This window comes from Phoca vitulina, unplaced genomic scaffold, assembly GCF_004348235.1.
Source record: "Phoca vitulina isolate PV1807 unplaced genomic scaffold, GSC_HSeal_1.0 scaffold9, whole genome shotgun sequence".
Taxonomy (NCBI): domain Eukaryota; kingdom Metazoa; phylum Chordata; class Mammalia; order Carnivora; family Phocidae; genus Phoca; species Phoca vitulina.
Window position 1 is genome coordinate 31334816 of NW_022589712.1, and position 17480 is coordinate 31352295.

The 17480-nt window shown below is 40.5% G+C and overlaps 1 protein-coding gene across 1 annotated transcript in view; it reads left to right on the plus strand.

The window, feature by feature from the left end:
• Nucleotides 1-17480, plus strand: part of STX7 (syntaxin 7) — a 46179-nt gene that overhangs the window by 6881 nt on the left and 21818 nt on the right. The gene's annotated exons all lie outside the window — the stretch shown is intronic.

Below are 17480 nucleotides of genomic sequence, written 5' to 3' on the forward strand. Positions count from 1 at the left end.
CCTAGTAGACCAATCCCATGTAGCATTTTATTGGAAATTATTACTCCGTGGGATGTATAGAGATAGATAGATAAATTGTTTAAAAGATCACTGTAGCAGATTTGAGACTAAAGTTTTTTTGTTTTACATTTGTTTCCAAATCATAGCTAATCACATATGTGGATTATTCTAGTCACCTTGTGGTGATCAGTATTTTGGCCCTTTGGGCATTACCTGAACTCCTTTTTTAGAGTGTGTTAATACAGCATTATTCTTTAGCTTACTTTGTTAAGTCTCCTGTCCTCTTTACCAGAATGTGTTAACACACTGTGAAAATAAAGAATGTTTTCAGATGACCAGACCATGTTTTCTTATCTAATCATTAACTTCCCAGAAGTTACTACTCTGCCTAAATGATTTCAGTGAGATGTCAGCATGTTTTGGAGGCAAAAGGAGTAAAAGTAGATTATAGATGGTTCTAAAAAGGTGCTACTGTGCACAGTGGTATAATATGAAATCCAAAGAAAACAAGATTTTGTTCTTTCTTAGAAGTAGTGCTGGTCTGCCTCAGGCTCATGTGTGAAAATTAAGAGAGGTTATAATTTTAATTTACAGGAGTGGGAAAATCAGGACCTTTATGTAAGAAAGGAGACCAGGAGGCCTTCCTCCAGAGGACAGGGCAGGTCTTTTGTGCTAGGAAAGGTGAACGTGTTAGGAACCCTGGGAGGAGGTAGAGGAGTGAATGTAGGCACTCAGATTATAGAGGCAGCAAGCATCCAGTGGTGTGACAAATACACGAATTGGAGATTATGTGCGAGCTTGAACTGGAAGGAGCTAAGAGTTAACTTAAGTCATGTCCCCTGAGAAAGAGATCAATTGATCCAGTGAGATGAGAAGTGATACGTTGGGCCAGAGTTGCATATCCATGGCGTAACTGATAACTAAGTATGTGACTGCATTGTGTGATTTAGGGCAGCTTTGGAGCGTGGGGGAGTGTGGTGGTAGGACCCACAACTCTGTCTTGTGGAAGGGGGTTAAGAAGACTAGGACTGGGGTGCCTGGGTATCTCAGTTGGCTAAGCATCCAACTCTTGATTTTGGCTCAGGTCATGATCCTCAGGGTCATGAAATCGAGGCCTGCATTGGACTCCCTGCTGGGTGTGGAGTCTGCTTGAGATTCTCTCTCTCCCTCTGCCCTTCTCCCTGCTCACACGCCCTCTCTCTCTCTCTCTCAATAAATAAAATCTTTTTTTTTTTTTAAGATTTTATTTATTGAGAGAGAGAGAGCACGAGCAGGGGAAGGGGCAGAGGGAGAAGCGGGGTCCCTTCTGAGCAAAGAGCTCGATGTGGGACTCGATCCCAGGACCCTGGATCATGACCCAAGCCGAAGGCAGATGCTTAACCAACTGAGCAACCCAGGCGCCCCTCAGTAAATAAAATCTTTAAAAAGAAAAAAAAAGACTAGGACTGTTCAGCCGTGAGAAGCTACAGTCACCACATTCAAATATTGGAAACACTGTCTTATGTAAAATACAAGAAAGGTATTCTGCATGATCATGAAGGTCTCCACAAAGGAATAGAAGCAGCAGTAGCCAGACTTCAGCTCCTGAAGGAATGGGGCTTTTGAATAATCCTAGTTATTCAGGGATGGAATTGCCATGGTCAGGAGGAGTGCAGTCCCTGTTACTAAATGACGAGCATATGGTGGTCAGATACTATTTCTCAGGCCTATTAGTAAGAGGTTTAAACATTGGAGTAATGGTTCAGACTGAGTGACTTATAATTAGGATATTCTCTCTCTATTCGTTCAGCTAATAATTTATTGAGCACCTGCTGCTTGCTAGTCATGGTACCAGACCCTGGGAATCCAATAGTAAGCAAGAGCTCCAAGGCCCTGTTCTCATATAGTTTATAGTGTAAGAAGAAACCGATGGTTACAAAAAAAAATTAATGGGGATGGGGGGATGGGGTAACTGGGTGATGGGCATGTAGGAGGGCACGTGATGTAATGAGCACTGAGTGTTATATGCAACTGATGAATCACTGAACTCTACCTCTGAAACTAATAATACACTATATGTTAATTAATTTAATTTAAATGAAATTTTTTAAAAAGTAAAAAAAAAAAAAATTAATGAACCACATGGTGTCCTATGATGAAAATGAGAGTGCTGTGAGAGCAGGCGCCTTGGGGGAAGCTGCCTTAGCTGAGATGGCCCCCTGAGTGAGGATGAGAAGGGGCTGGGGGTGAGAGGATGTAGGACAAGAGCATTTAGAAGCAACCAGTAGCTGGTATTAAAATCCTGAAGCAGTCCAGAGCTTGGGGTGTTCAGAAAATAGGCAAGAAAGAGAAGCCCGGTGTGGCCGAGACACAGCACTTGAGGCAAGAGTGTCGGAGATGAAATCAGAGAGGAGGCCGAGTAGGCCACCTGGAGCCTTGGAGGCTGTCGGGGGAGTTTAGATTTCATTCTAAGAAGGAAGACACACAATCAGATCTGTGCTTTGAAAGGATTGCTTTGGCTGCCGCTGCTTAGAAAGTAGATTTTGGGGAATTTGAGGTGGGGACACATTGGCCATCGCAGGGGTCTGGTGAGAGAGATGTTGGCTTGTACCAGCATGGTGGCAGTGGGGACGAGAGAACTGATGGATGTCCTTTGGAGGCAGAGCCAGCAAGACTTACTGATGAATGTGGGTGGATTGAGAGAGAGAGGGGGGAGTCCAGGGTGACTCCATGGTTTTTGCACTGACCAACCGAGTTTATATACCAAGGTGGGAAGAACTGTAGTTCAGAAGTGGAGAGAATTTTGTTTTGGCCAAGTAAAGTTCGAGGTGTCTTTTAAACACCTAAGTGGAGATGTCAAACATCTAGTTTAGATATATAAATTTGGAGATCAGAGTGTCATCAGAGAATAAATGGTATTTGAAACCGTAAGTCTAAAATAATCACAAAGGAGTAAGAGCAGAGAGCTGGAGCATTCAAAAATGTGGAAGTCAGAAAGGCAGGGAGAAAGCATAAAGAATCAGAGTGACCAGTGAGGTAAGAAGAAAATCAGGATCTGGTAGATTTCCAGAAATCAAAAAGAAGTGTTTCAAGACTGAATGAGGCATCAGCTGTGTCTAATGCTGCCAAGAGACTAAAAAGCAGAGAATTGAATCGGGCATACTGGTCACTTCGAAAAGAATGGTCTCAGGGGTGCCTGGGTGCCTCAGTCGGTTAAGCATCTGCCTTTGGCTCAGGTCATAATCCCAGGGTCCTGGAATCAAGCCCCGCACAGGGCCCCTTGCTCAGCAGGGAGCCTGCTTTTCCCTCTCCCTCTGCCTACCACTCTCCCTGCTTGCGCTCTCTCTGTCAAATAAATAAATAAAATCTTAAAAAAAAAGAAAGAAAGAAAGAAAAGAATGGTCTCATATTCATGTTCTGAGTGTAGAGGGAGAAAAGGAGGGAAAAGGACTGACCCTTTTTTAGCTAAAGAGACTTATTAGAATCCTACTCACCTCTGCTTGTATCATTGACCAGAGTTTACATATAGTCAAGTGGCTACACCTAGCTGCTAGGAAGTCTGGATTGCACTATGCTCACTAAAATTGGGGCTTGCTCCATTTAAGAAGAGAAAAATCAGTATTTAGTAGGCAACTGGAAGATTCCACCATTGAAGTAGAAAGAGGGTCAAAGAAAAGGTTGCATTTTTCCACTGCACAAGAGAGAGTCTAGTGAGAGTATAATTGCAAAAGAAAGGTCTCTGAAGGTGAGAGGGGTAGGGGAATGGTCACCAGTGCCCAGTTTGCCTTTCGTCCACTGTACAGAGCCCAGTGTGGTGCAGACGGTAAACGTGGTGGGCAAAGATGGAGGAGTTCTGTCTGAGTGGGCTGGTTTTAAATGGAATAGGAGGCAAAGGCATTGGACAGAGAACGGGATGGAAGGCTGTGGGAAGTTTACGGAAAGAAGAGAACGTGATAGTTGTAGTTTTGACAACGGAGAGGATTGACATACCTCAGTATGAAGGGTTGTTTGGCAGGTGTAGTACTCACTTGAGATTTGGGATCATGAATTTAGTGAAACCAATCATCACTGTATTTTTTCTAATTTTGAGATTCAGTGTCTGAATGAAGGGACATTTAGATGAGGTAGAGTTAGTTATTGTTAAAGATCTAACCTGCTCCACGTGCATCACCAATACGGATATGAAGAAATCACGTGGAAGTGAAAGGCAGAAGTGTGAAATTTCAGTTCATTTTTTTCCCATCTGGTAGTGCTAATAATACTGGATGTGATTGAATAAGGTGGTACTTTGCACCACATTTAGGTGTTTCTCTTCACACTACATTTGCATCTTTTAAATTTGTGTCAATACAAATTACCTAGTTGTACAAAGGAAATCTAAAGAGAAGATGCTAGAAGTAAGGTAATACCCTTGTTAGAATATGTGCATCTGTTCAACTGAAGCTAAAGTCTTCCTAAATACTGCAGTGGGAAAAGTTTATTTTGACATTATTTTTTTTTTTTCAAAGATTTTATTTTATTTATTTGACAGAGAGAGAGACAGCTAGAGAGGGAACACAAGCAGGCAGAGTGGGAGAGGGAGAAGCAGGCTCCTGGCAGAGCAGGGAGCCCGATGCGGGGCTCGATCCCAGGACCCTGGGATCATGACCTGAGCTGAAGGCAGACGCTTAACGACTGAGCCACCCAGGCACCCCTATTTTGACATTATTTTTGATTAAGATCAGTGAAAACTTGTAAAATATTAATTTGTATGGTTTAATTTATGCCAAAAAAGAAAATAGCAATCAGAAAGAGTTTTGATTCTTGGAGGGACCCAAGAATAACATTTATTAAGATTAGAATTTTTTCTTTAACTAGTGTTATATTCTGGCAGTACTGTTTTGCAAAGAGTAGAATAGATGAAACAAGATATTTTTAAGCTTTTTTTTTGTTTTAAGATACTTTTTGTTAAAAATAATCTGTAGTCTTATCAATTTGCTTTACTAGTGAATTAAACCATATTACAGTGATATAATTTATATTAAATAAAATATTTAAATATTGTAGGGGCGCCTGGGTGGCTCAGTTGGTTAAGCGACTGCCTTCGGCTCAGGTCATGATCCTGGAGTCCCGGGATCGAGTCCCACATCGGGCTCCCTGCTCAGCAGGGAGTCTGCTTCTCCCTCTGACCCTCCCCCCTCTCATGCTCTCTGTATCTCATTCTCTCTCTCAAATAAATAAATAAAATCTTTAAAAAAAAAAAAAAATTTAAATATTGTAAATTCTTAAATATAAAATAGAAATAGATTATATTAACATAACTTTTTAAGAACGACTAATAAGCTTAACAGATTAGAACTTTATTAGGGATTTTTCTGTGGCGCATTTAAAATAATTAAGAAAATACATTTTTTTGTCTTAATGGAACTATTTATTTGAAAATTTTCCTGAATATGGAATTTTATTGACAGATCGTATGTAAGACAGTGGGGTCGGGGTAGAGGTGGGAGCATTGAGGAAAGTTATTTAGATCCCAATGTGATCTTGATTAAGAAAATATTTTTATCCTGTGAGAGAAAGTGTTTTGTTACTGACTCTGTCACAGAGTCAGCTAGGTGTTTGTGCCCCAGCTTCTCCGTCCTTTGCCCGTGGTATAGACAATATTCTGTCAGTGGCCCTACCATGGCATCCAGTCTTTCTCAACCCAGCGCTCCAGGCAACCATTCCCAATAGACTGGAGTTGTCTTGTAAACAAAACCATTTTGTTATCCCAGGTCTAGAAGCTCATCATGCATCAAAGAAATGCTTAGACTTAATGCTCAAGCTTTGGATTGAGATGTTTACAAGTAATATTTTTATTAGTAGTTTCTGGAAATGAGATATACACCCACTTACCCTTTATTATCTGTCTGTATTTTCTTTGAAACAAACTCCTACCAGTGATGTGTAGTACAGGATGAACAAGCTTTTGTGGGTTGAAATGGCTGAGCCTGTTATATAAGGTAAACCAGAATAGGATATTTTCACTGGGACCATTCATCCTTGTGCAAGCAAAAAAAAAAAGAAAAATAATAATAATACAGTATTATTGTATTAATGTATTCAGGACACCCAGAACACACAAAAGTAACTCATGTTTTTGAAAGAAACAGAATAAATATATTGAAATTCATCACATAATGAAGATTTTTTAATCTTTAAAAAATAGAACTATAATATATAGAGAGTAGTACACCAGTTATTAGTGTACAGCTCAATAAATTGTCTGTTACAACACTGCACATACCAAGAAGGAGAACATTACCAGCCCCTTGAAGCCCTTCTCATGTTTTATCCACTCCATACCCTCTAAAAGTAAACCTTTAACGTGACTGCTTAATAGTCCCAGTTTCTTAACTTTAATAGAGTCATGTATTATGTTTTATGTTGGGCTTCTTTCTCCCATTATGTTTGTGCAGTTTATCCATGTTGTTGCGTGTAGCTGTAGGTCATTTTTTTTCATTATTATTTAGTATATTTAGTATATTTCATTATTATATAGTATTCCATATTCAACCAGACCACAATCTATTTAATTCTTTCTACTGTTTATGTACCTTTCGAATGTTTCTGGGTTTTTGTTTGTTTTTGTTTTTTGCTGTTATGAGCAGTGCCGAACATTTTTGCAGGTTCTTTTGTCTCATGTATGTACCTAAGAGTTAGGTTGCTGAGTTATAGGGTGTGTGTATATTTAGCTGTAGTGGTTACCTAAAGTAGTTGTACCAAGTTATACTCCACCAGCTGGTGTATCAGAGTTCATTTTGCTCCAAATCCTTGCCAACATTTGGCACTTACAGTCTTAAATTTTATCCCTTTAGCCATGGTTCTGTCTCATTGTGATTTATATTGCAATTCTCTGATTAGAATCAGACTTTTTAGAATGTCGCTGAGTTAGGAAAATCAATGAGACGATAGGAAAGGTTTCTAATTAAGCAAGCTCTCTTTGAGTGTGTGCACACTTCCTGAAATCAGATCCTGGTAGCAGTGTGACCTTGAATAAGCTCTTTCATTCCCAGGACGTGATTTTCTTACATATATTTTCGGTAGGCTGGATTATGGTCTCTTTCGACTTTAACAAGCTATAATTGTAACCAAAGTTTTAAAGAATCTTGAAAGCTCTTCCAACATATGCAGAATTATTCTCTTTGTTATTAAGAGACCAATTGCTGTATCTGGATCCATAACACATACTTTTAAAATTCCATAATTGAAGTAGTCTTCACAAGGCCAGCTAGAGTTCCACTAAAACTTGTGTATTATTTCTAAGTATTAGAAGATGGGAAAGTTGCAGTCACAAGGGATTCTGGTATGAATTGTGTCTGCATTAATTAAGGTATGAATTGAAGGAAACTGTTAAGTAGAAATATCAGCAGCTGACCATGAAACATAGTCATTAATGGGATGCCTGGGTGGCTCAGTTGGTTAAGCGTCTGCCTTCTGCTCAGGTCATGATCCCCGGGTCCTGGGATCGAGTCCCACGGCAGACTCCTTGCTCAGTGGGGAGCCTGCTTCTCCCTTCCCCTGCTGCTCCCCTGCTTGTGTTTGCATGCACTCTCTCTCTCTCTGACAGATAAATAAAATCTTAAAAAAAAGAGAAACATAGTCATTGAAATAAAATTTAGTCTTATCACTGATCCTAATGAGAATTCTGGCATTTGAGTATTTTTTAAAAAGAATAATCTGAAAGAGAAAGAGAGTGGCTAAAAGTTAGCCTATGGGAAATGAACAAATTAGATCCATTGGTAACATAAAATATTAGCCACATTTATGAGTGCAGAAGTTTTCTGCTAAAATATGCATAACATGTCATATGTGCATGTGTGTTCATTCCAGAGGATTTGGGAAAGCAGAACCTTCTAGGGAGGCATAAAATGTGTGAACTTAAACCCATGTTGTAAAGGTGAAGAGAAGGTGACTAGAAAATGTTTATGTTGAATCTTCAGTTTCATTTTTTATCATTTATCTCCTGTAGATTAGTTCAACACAGATTTGTTTAGAGTTGCAAAAATATTATTGGTTTCTTTGTGTTGTAATTAACTCTCATTCTGTATGGGTCCTTTCCTTATTTATTAAAAAGGATTAGTGATTGCCTCTTGTCCTCGTAAGTTCGTAGGACTTTGAGATGAAATATAAAGTCTATATAAACGTGACTCCTTTTGTTACTTTTGAGAATGAATACAGTTCTTTTCATTAGAGTCTGGTGAAGGGGCCCTTGTTTTTGCATCTCAACACATGACTAAACAAAAGGGAAGCAGTATCATCGACTTCTCTTTTTTGGTGCCAGCGCCAACTTTTCTTTAAAAAGGAGCTCCAGTCCTAAGAAGTTAATAAATTTACTAGAACCGAGTATTTACCCAGGAATTAGGGATGTTTCCTTTTTTTTTCTGGGGTGCAGTCTCTTGGTGGGTATTGGTGGATGGAAAGGTGGTTTATGGAGGAAAAAGAGAGGAAAACTTTTTCTCCCCCCCCAATGCTGTTTGATATATCTACTTTTAATATCACACATCGACAATATTTGGTTGGATTCTTTTCCCCTTGAGCAGAAAAACTTCAGTAGCTCTGCTCTCATTGCTGTAATTTTCTTCATACCTAGGGTGTTGACACAGCGTAGAAATAGGTGTGGGAATTAATGCCCGATCCAAGAGAATTTTAACAGAGAGCGACAACTTTTTTTTTTCTCTCTGGTGGCTTTTCCTACATGACCAAACATGAGTGCTATTTATGACAGAATGTGAATCTAATGACTACAGAATAACGTACACATAATTATATTCTTTCATTTTGTTATGAAAACAAGATCATACTATACATTTTTTTTCTGCCTGCTTTTTTTGCCTTCTATATTGGCCAAATAATTTTCCATTATATGGGTGTGTCACACTTCATGTAACCAAACCTCTATTAATGGACATTTTATCCTAAGATTATATGTTTAAAAGTCGGGGAACTTCCCATTTATGCTGCCTCCACACATGATCCTCCTGCATTCTACGTAGATAAGGTATGGTGCTGATTATATAATAAAAATTCTCATGTATGTTTCCACACCCATGTTATATAAAAACATTATAATTATTATTAGATTTTTTTCACTATATATTTAACATGCTTAGTACTTGTATATCACAGAGTAGCTTCTCTTTTATTAAAATAAAATTTGGGGTTGGTTGTGTAATGACCTCTCAGCGGCCCTGTGGTGCTGCCTATCTGTACATTTTAGTTGGCTCGGTGTTGATGTGGGAGCCAGACAGCAGGTGTTAGGCTAGGTTGTTTAGTTTGGGTTTCCTGTAATAGTTTTGACAGTTCTTGTCCTCCTCTCTTTGACTCTTTTTTGTTGTTTTTCACCAATTACTGAGCAATATTTTCTGTTAAAGAGTAATTGCCTTTTATACTCATTCCAGACCGGATTTTGTTTTTTAAAGCAGTTATTAATTGATTTGCCTGTTAATTTATTTGAAAGAACCTAAAAGCCTTACAAAATAGTGTTCTGTAAGTCTTGGTACATTTATTTTTCTTTTTTCTTGTTGGAGTGTCATTATCTTGGTCATTATTTGAAGAAACCGTTGTTGGGGTAGCATGTCTGATGTTGAGTATTGCCAGCTACTTCTCTGGGATAGCTTGGCTGTTACCCCATTTAAAGTCCAACAGAATGTCCACAGACATCAACAAGATTCCTTCCTAGCCTGTGGACTATTATTTTCTTATTGAGGACTATGAAAACTGTTAGCTACAAATCCCACTGAGGCCCACTTCTTTGTGAATACCCAGAGCACTGTCTTGCTGTTGGGGCTTGGGAGCAGAGCTGGGCAGGATGGCCCAAATACATCCAGTGATTTAGTTGTATAGTATTGCCCGTACACCCTGCTTTATTCAAAAGTCTCTAGAAGATGTGTAAGTTAGTATCTTTTAACTATGGGCATACCTTGGAGATATTGTGGGTTTGGCTGCAGACCAATAAAGTAAGTTAAATTTTCAGTTTCCCAGTGCATATAAAGTTATATTTATATTATACTGTAGCCTATTAAATGTACAGTAGCTTTATGTTCAAAGAAACAGTATACATACTTTAACTAAAACATACTGTATTGCTAAACCATGCTGACCATCATCTGAGCTTTAAGGGAGTCATAATCTTTTTGCTCCTGGAGGGTCTTGCCTCGATGTTGATGCCTGCTCACCGAGCAGGGTGGTGGCTGCTGAAGGTTGGGGCGGCCGTGGCAATTCCTAAGACAACAGTGAAGTTTACTGCATCAGTTGCCTCTTCCCTTCTTGAACAATTTCTCTGTAGCATGTGATGCTCCTTCATAGCATTTTACCTATAGCAGAACTTACTTAAAAATTGGAGTCAATCCTCTCAAACCCTGCCCAACTAAATTTATGTGATATTCTAAGTCCTCTGTTGTCATTTCAAGAGTCTTTACAGTGGCTTTATCAGGAGTAGACTCCATCTCAAGAAACCACTTTCTGGGGCTCCTGGGTGGCTCAGTCGGTTAAGTGTCTGCCTTCGGCTCAGGGCATGATCTCAGGGTCCTGGGATTGAGCCCCACATTGGGCTCCCTGCTCAGCGGGAAGCCTGCTTCTCCCTCTCCCCCTCCGCCTGCTCGTGCTCTCTCTCTCTCTCTCTCTCTCAAATAAATAAAATCTTCAAAAAAAAAAAAGAAAGAAAGAAACCACTTTCTTCGGGAAGCAGCCCACATCCACTAAAGTTCAATCAGGAGACCGCAGCAATTCAGTTACATCTTCAGGCTCCACTACTAATTCTAGTTCTCTTGGGATGTCTGCCACATCTGCAGTTTCTTCCTCCACGGGAGTCTTGAGCCTCTCCGAGTCTTCCATGAGGGTTGAAATTGACTTCTTCCAAACCCCTGGGAATATTGATGTTTTGCCCCTCTTCTCATGAATCATGAATGTTCTTAATGGCATCTAGAATGGTGAACCCTTTCCAGGGATTTTAAATTTACTTTTCCCAGACCCATCAGAGGAATCCCTATCTGTGACAGCTAGAGCCTTATGAAATGTCTTTCTTAAATAAGACTTGAAGGTTGAAAGTTGAAATGACTCCTTGATCCATTGACTGCAGAATGGATATTGTGTTAGCAGGCATGAAAACAATATGAACACTGTTGAACATCTCCGTCAGAGTTCTTGGGTGGCCAGGTGCATTGTCAATGAGCAATAATTTTTTTTTAAAGATTTTATTTATTTGAGAGAGAGAGGGAGAGAGTAGAGGGAGGAACAGAGGGAGACAGACAAGCAGATTCTGTGCTGAGCTCAGAGCCTGATACGGGGCTCGAACTCATGACCCTGAGATCATGACCTGAGCTGAAATTAAGAGTCGATTGCCTAACTGACTGAGCCACCCAGGCACCCCAATGAGCAGTAATATTTTGAAAGGAATCTTTTTTTCTGAAGAGTAGGTCTCAAGAGTGGGCTTAAAATATTCAGTAAACCATGTTGTAAACAGATGTGCTGTCCTGCAGGCTTTGTTGTTCATCTCTAGAGCACAGGAAGAGTAGATTTAGCATAATTCCTAAAGGCCCTGGGATTTATGCAGTGGTCAATGAGCACTGGCTTCAACTAAAAGTCATTAGCTTCATCAGCTTACAACAAGAGAGCCAGGCTGTCCTTTGGAGCTTTGCAGCCAGGCACTGACTTCTCTCTGGCTATGAAAGTCCTAGATGGCATCTTCTTCCAGTATAAGGCTGTTTCATCTACATGGAAGATCTGTTGTTTAGTTTAGCCACCTTCATTAATTTTCTTAGCTAGATCTTCTGGATCTGGGGAAAAAAAAAGTTCTAGATGGGGAATAACAAGTACAAGGGCCCTGCGGTGGGAGCAGGACTAGGGGAATGGTGAGGAGGCCGGTGTGCACAGAGCACAGAGAGGGGAGAGTAGGAGCTGAGGTGGGGTTGGTGAGGCCTTGTGGGCCACTGTAAGTACTTGGGCTTTTATTCGAGGTAGAACAAGGGTTTTGAGCATTTCAATAAATGGGGTGTGGAAACAGATCTGAGAATTTTATCATGCAGACAGCATCACACTTCATTTGATCTGTGTAGAACTCAGTGGAGTCAGCATAAGTGGTAAGTTCCCCAACTTTTAAACACATAGTCTTAAGGATAAAATGTCCATTAACAGAGGTTAGGTTAAATGCTGTGCAGCACATTGATCTAATAGAGGAGGCATGGTGTTGGGCGAGTTCTGGATTTGTCAAGTGGTTAAGATAAATGGAGAGAGAGGCTGGAGTCCTCGAGGATATATGCTAGAAAGTAAATATGATGAACTGACCGTAGAGTTTAGGTTGGGTGAGGAGATGACTGAAGACCTGGGAGGACAGGGAGGCTGTGTGAGGGACAGTGGCAAAGTGGTAGGACCAAAGGATAGAAGGTCCTGGCAGGTCAGAGGCTTGTTGTTGGAGCCAGGATCCCAGTGGCAGTGAGCAGGACATAGAGGAGGTGGTGGGTTGTAAAGATTGTGCATGAGAGTAAGATGACAGAAGAGTTACAATTATTGGCACCAAGCGAGCATTTGATAGGATCTTGGAGCGTGTGACTAAGGTGGAATGGGGGACAAGATCTTTGGGGAGGAGCGTGCAAAGAACTGAGGCCAGATTGGTGGAAGGATCATCAACATGTGTATTGAAATCAGGGAGAATTGAGGCAGGAATCAAGAGTGACCGTGAGGCAGGAGCTAAACCTATCAGTAGGTGAGGGGGTGTAGCCAAAGAACACAAAGTGATCTCAGCTGTATTGGGTGGGTCGTCGGGATGCGGTCGAGGCTTTCTGTGTGTCCATTCTTTCTTGTGCTCCTTGTCACGTAGTCTTCCCTTCTGAATTTGCGTTTTTCTTTCCTAAGTTCCTCAAGTTTCTGCTTCCCCAGTGCCTACTATCTAGCCATCTCCTCTCTGAGTTCTTTGTGCCCTAACTTTAAAATTGCAATTGCCTCATTGAGTTTAAAAAAAAAAAAAAAAAAATTGTGGTGCTATTTTGGGCTATAATTTTCATCCTGTCCACTTTGTGGCCACATTTTTTCCTGCTGTGTTTTCTTCGAAGGGAGTTTGCCATTCTTTCCCATAATTGTTATGGTCTTTTTTGTGGCTGCTCTATCTGTTCTTTTTCTGTTATTCAATGGAATGAGTTTGGTTTTCCTGGCAGGGGAGTCCTGTGAAGGGAGGAGTGCTGAGTCTCGCTGCTCAGGTCTCATTTCTCTCTGTCTTGCCCTGAGCCACTGTTTCTTTCCTCCTCTGCCTCTCAAAACCTAGTCTTGTGTGGAAGGTCCTGCCCCCTCCAGTCATCACAGCCTCCCATCACTCTGTTGGCCCCAAGATGCACAGCTACCTTTTTGTAAGGCATTGCCCGCTCTCAGGGAAAGATGGTACTTTCAGAAGTCAGCAGCCTCTGGACCCCAAGCATGGCCCGACTCCCTCCTTCCTCCTCCCCCAGGAGGGTGTCCAGTTCCTTCTCAGCCCTGCTCTTAGTCCCACTCAGGTTGTGATCCTCCTCTTCTGGAAGTGAATACTTGTTGATAACATCTTGGAGCTCTGCCTCCCTTATACCACTCGGCAGCCCCCCTAATTCCCTACCCTACCCATATGGCTTCCCACTCAGGATCTGCTCTTTTCTGTTGCTTTTGGTCACATGTATATATTTTTGAGAAGTTTTTGTTGTCCTCATTTCTCTGAAAACAAAACTTCTGTGGGTTTCCTCCCCCCCCCCCTTTGTTCTCTGTGGCTTCATGAGGGAGAAAGACGGAAGATTCAGAAACAGACTTATACTGTGTCCCTCTAGGAAGCAGAAATCTATTTTCAGTCCATTTTAGTGACATCTGAGTAGCAGTGTCTTGGCAGATGGAACTGATCAGAAATTAGGAGTGAGCTAACGGTTTGGAAATCACTGCCATACAAACTGGAGGTGAACTTCGTGAATAGCTAACAACACTCAGGAAGAAGGAGAATGAATGGGCCATTCGGTGGATGACAGGAGGGCAGCTTGTCAAGAAGGTGGGCCAGAAAGACCAGGAAGGCTGGATTGCTCGAGGGGCAGGGCTTGGCCACTGGTGAGTCTTTGCCTGGGTTTGCTGCTCAAACAAAATCACCTTCTTAAGGGGCTGCATCCACCTCCAGGCCTTCATTATTTCTGATTCTGGACTCCCTCAGAGTAGTAGGTAGACTGAGTAGAACCATGTGATAAAATGTTAGCACTGAATATCTTTGCTAAGAGAGTTTGTTATGTTCCAGCCATCTTAGAAATACAAAGTATTGTTTACATACAGTTTTCAAATGGCTTGATATTTTTAATGAACCATGCCCTCAGATTTAACTCTTTATTATCTACAGTAGCTTTAAAATACCCTACATTTCCACTCTGTCAATCTGTATGCCTTCCTACCTTTGAAATATCTGGGAAGAAAACCAATGAGAAATTTAAAATTAAATGTGTTCAGTCTTTGAGTTCGCTTTGTGGAAGAGACTGTGCATGCAGTGTGCGGTGTGCTAGTTAGTTCTGGAAGAAGAGCACAGTGAACCAGTAGGCTTGGCCTCTGGAGGTGCAGACCCCATCGTGGAGTGTCAGCTCAAGACTCATCCTTTAGAAGATCCTTCATCTTGCTCTTACCCCTTTTCCTCTCTACAGTTTGCTTCAATTTTTTCACCCACAAAGAAGATAAGCTGCCTCCCCAGGTCACAAGACAGCATGAGATAGAGAGCATGTTGGAAAAAAGCCCATAATTATTTTAGTAGCTGTCTTTCAGATTCTTTGGGGGTTTTCCTAGCTAGTACTTTTTAGAATTACAGTACACTTTTCTTGGTTTTTCTTGATATATGAAATAGCCCAATTTCACTCGATTTTTTTTCGTAGCACCTTTTTATGTTGATGCTTTTTTCAACTTGCTGATAAGATTTTTTTAATGATATATTATACTGTGCACCTTGTACTCTGTAATGAACCTAACCTAATGGTTCTAACTCGAATTATAGTAAACTTACCAGTAATAATGTCATTTCAAAATGTTTTCATATATATCATCCCCTGTAATACTCCGAACCATTCTTTAAAACAGGTAGAGGGATTGATTGATAGATGAGAAAAGAGTGGAGGCTAAACCAGAATTTGTTTTCTTTTAACATTTCATTGTTTTCTAGTTCAGTTTCAATTATATCATTTGTATGTAACTGCTAGATACTTGTGTTAGCAACAGCTAACTCTTGCCTTCTAATTATAGAATATAACTATTTTGTGTCAGTTGATATTTATCATCATCTCTGCAGTTCTTGTAACTGTATCAGAGATTATGAGGTTTCAGTGCATGGTTCACTTTAGTTAGCTAAGATATGTTAATAAGAATATTCTTTGGGGCCCCTGGGTGGTGTAGTCAGTTAAGTGCCTGACTCTTGATTTTGGCTCAGGTCATGATCTTAGGGTCATGAGATTGAGCCCCATGTTGGGCTCTGCGATGAGTGAGGAGCCTGCTTAAGGTTCTCTCTCTCCATCTGCCCCCCTGCCATAGGCTCGCTCTCTCTTTCTTAAAAAAAAAAAAAAAGAATATTCTTTTTTTTTTTTTTTAAGATTTTATGTATTTATTTGACACAGAGAGAGATAGCAAGAGCAGGAACACAGGCAGGGGGAGTGGGAGAAGCGGGGCTCGATCCCAGAACCCTGGGATCATGACCTGAGCTGAAGGCAGATGCTTAATGACTGAGCCACCCAGGCACCCCAGAAAAGATTATTCTTATTGTTTATTTCTGACTTTCAGGAGAAAGACATAAACCAGTTCACACCATTAGCCCCCATTTATTGAGCTCTTTCTTACAATATCTAGTACAAGGTGTTTACATACATTGTTCTCAGTTGAAATTCATAACTGAGAAAGAGGGGATTTTCTCTCCATTTGACTATTGAGGCAGTTAGAGCTTGGAGAGATTAGGTCAATTGCCAAAGGTCAGCAGCTAGGAAGAAGTGAGGTCAGGTTTCCAAGTCAGGCTGTCTGGCTCCAAGGCTGCTTGCTGGTCAGCATTATAGTTCTGCTGTGCGATGTGGCTCACACTGAGTCGGGGTCTCAAAATCACCTGCCCGAGGGCTTTCCTAACTCTTATTTTGTCTTCTGTGATTGGTTATTACAATTCTGAGTTATTTTTTGGGTTGAGCAACAGAGGTGTTAGTGTCTAGAAGATAGCTGTATTTTGTTCTGTTTTTTTGGAGGTAATTCTTTGAAGGCTCTGTGTGCCTGGTAGGGCTGGCCCAGGTGCCCCTGCATGCTGGCCACTCTCCCCGGTCAGCTAGCATCCTCCGCATAACCCCAGTGAACTGTGACAGGTTGGAACATTACATAGTCCCTGTACCAACTGCTGCCTACCTACGATTTTATGGCAAAAAAATATATATATATTCTTTGCCATGAAGCCTTTTTCCCTTAAGGAATCCACTAGATGGCAGCAGAACCATGTGGAATAGAATGGGTCTTCGTTACTGAAGGTAAGAGCCAGAAGGGGATGACTTTGTTTTTGAGAAAATAATAATGCACCATTTTGGGTGTGTAGGAAATAGTGTTCTCTTTATGTTATGAAAAATGTGATGTATTCTTTAAAGTCACCTCTCCAGAAGTATAATGGTGCAAATAGTTAAAAATTGCAGGTAATGTAAAAATAATTTGTTCATTGTATTTGTTCACTGGATTTAATCCTACCTCCATGTATTAGCTGAATTTTTCTTCAAGACACTGTTTATGGCTATGTAAAGAATTTGTTCCGTAATTTTCACGTTTCATGAGTTTTTTTCTTCTTTAAAAGTTAGGCACATGCCAATTAGAATTGAATATGACTATCCTATAAATCTACAATACCCCAGACTCCATAATGCAGTGAAGCCATAAAGAACCTGACTTGGGAGAAACTAGGAATGCTTATCAGTTTTTTCACATCACCAACCTGCTTGTCATCTACCTAGAAACTTTATTTTGTCTCCCTTTCTGTAAGCTCATCTTTCCTCAGCATTTTTTAACATGGTCAACTTGGGTATGGCAAAAGATCTTATGGACCACTATCCTACTGTTGTTATCTGCCAGAAGAAAAAGAACTAGGAAGTCATGAAAAACTGGAGAGTAATAAAATAATAGAGGGGTAGCAATACAGCAGTTACTCTACAAAAATGTTCAGCCAATAGACAAGGTAACTGTAATTTTGTTTCTAAATTAAGGTGAAAAGAGCAGCAGTTGAAATAACCTATCAAGCCAGCACCTGTGATGTACTGATTCTGTATTCTTTGTGAAAATTGCAGAAATTCAATTCAGTATACATGCCTGGTTGGTGAAAAATTTGCAACATTGTTAAATATGTACCACATAGGCTTAGTAACATAGTGAGTACTTAATACTCTGAAGTAACACTGAGTCAGAGTTTGTGAATACAAAGTTTTAGTAATTTTTACTAATTTAGGACAGGGGTTGGCCAACTTTTTCTGTAAAGGACCAAATAGTAAATATTTTAGGCTTTG